General features: G+C 37.8%; 1 long non-coding RNA gene across 1 annotated transcript in view; it reads left to right on the top strand.

The window, feature by feature from the left end:
- The window catches only part of LOC128247694 (uncharacterized), a 24,974-nt gene extending 24,405 nt beyond the window's left edge, over positions 1–569 (top strand). The window contains exon 3 of the long non-coding RNA XR_008264061.1: positions 366–569. This is a non-coding gene — a long non-coding RNA (uncharacterized LOC128247694). The remainder of the gene's footprint in view (positions 1–365) is intronic.
- The last annotated feature ends 1,195 nt before the right edge of the window (positions 570–1,764 follow it).

The following is a 1,764-nucleotide window of genomic DNA, read 5'->3' as shown; positions in this document are numbered from 1 at the left end:
AACACACACATACATAAACACATACACACACATACACACACATACACACACATATGCACACATACACATATACACATACACACATAAACCCAAGCATATAATATCATAGCAACATTTATTATATTATATATATAGGTTTATGAAGCTTCATAAATGAATACATATGCGTGTACAGGCACACAAAAGTATATAAAATATATATGCATACCTATATAAACATATATATATACATATATATATATATATATATACAGACATGCAGGAAGTAAATAGACACCTTTAATTTTCAAAATTTCTGATCTAAGCATCTCAATATGTTTTCAGCAGTGAAGAATTTACAATGTAATTATTCTTCTTCATTCCAGGTGCCATTATATGAAACATTTGCGAAGAGTAACCATGCCACGCACAAAAAATTCAGCAGAACTCAGATTTTCAAAGAGGTCGTATTGTTGGGTAATCTAAGGTTGGTCTTGCTGAAAATCTTCAAATTCCTCTTGTTACTGTTAATAGAATTATAGTGCAATTCAAAATCCAAGGAAAAGAATCAACAGATCCTCGTCCGGGCCGACCTGGGCCCTCGAAAAGGAAGCTTTGCTGTTTGAAGAGAATTGTGGAAAACGAACCCCATTCGAAGGCTTCTGACATTGCAAAACAGCTAGAAGTTAGTCCAGAACGTACGTTACATATTTGCATAAGCTTGGGTATTATGGACGAGCAGCTAGAAGAAAACCTCTCCTTCAACCAATTAATATCAAATAAAAGATTTTGAAAATTAAAGGTGTCTATTTACTTCCTGCATGTCTGTGTATATATATAATAATAAAGGGTAAAAATCGTTAATTATTTTTACCACGTGGTCAGCGCGGAAATAAAACCTCATAGGTAAATTTTATAAATATTTCCTAATTATATATATAATTATAACAAGGGCTTGGCTTGTGCCTCACCACGCAGTGAAAAATAGACGTCAAAAGTCGCTATTACCACCATAAATTCTTCGGAAAAAAACACACTACATAATAGCCTAGCAGATGAAAGAAAATGAATTAGAACAATGGTTTTGAACGGTGCTAAGCTCATCATTAAGGTCGTAGAGAAAACAGGGAGATCCATTAGATCACAGAACATTAGACACACCCCTTCGACAAGATCCCATGAACTGACAGGAACTGCATTGTGTGTATATATCCTTAATCTCTTACATTTTTCTTGCTTCATTCGTGAGTCTGCAGCCATGCTGGAGCACTGCTTTCGAGAATATAATTTCAATCGAACGAATCGACCGCAGTTCGTATTCTTTTAAAATCTGGTACTTATTCTATCGAAGTCTTTTTGCCGAACCGCTAGGTTACGGGGACGTAAACCTACCACCACCGGTTGACAAGCGGCGGTGGGGGACAAACTGAACTACAAAGACACGCGCGCTCGCACACACACACATACAATGGGACTGAACCCGGAACCATGTGGATAGGAAGCAAATTTCTTACCGCACAGCGTAGCTGCGCCTGAAAGATCTCGCAAGAGGGATTCGAACCGCCGACCTAAGGATTCCAACTTGAACCACTACAGCCCTTTACTCTACCGACTGAGCCATTACATATACATTTATACATATCGCAAAAGCATTAAAAGACACTCAAAGAAATATATTCCTTTCTACTCTTAGCACAAGGCCCGAAATTTTGGGGGATGGGGGCCAGTCGATTAGATCGACCCAGCATGCAACTGGTACTTAATTTATCGATCCCGAAAGGATGA

Source organism: Octopus bimaculoides, chromosome 4, assembly GCF_001194135.2.
Source record: "Octopus bimaculoides isolate UCB-OBI-ISO-001 chromosome 4, ASM119413v2, whole genome shotgun sequence".
Taxonomy (NCBI): Eukaryota; Metazoa; Mollusca; class Cephalopoda; order Octopoda; family Octopodidae; genus Octopus; species Octopus bimaculoides.
This window is presented reverse-complemented; position numbering and strand designations above follow the sequence as displayed.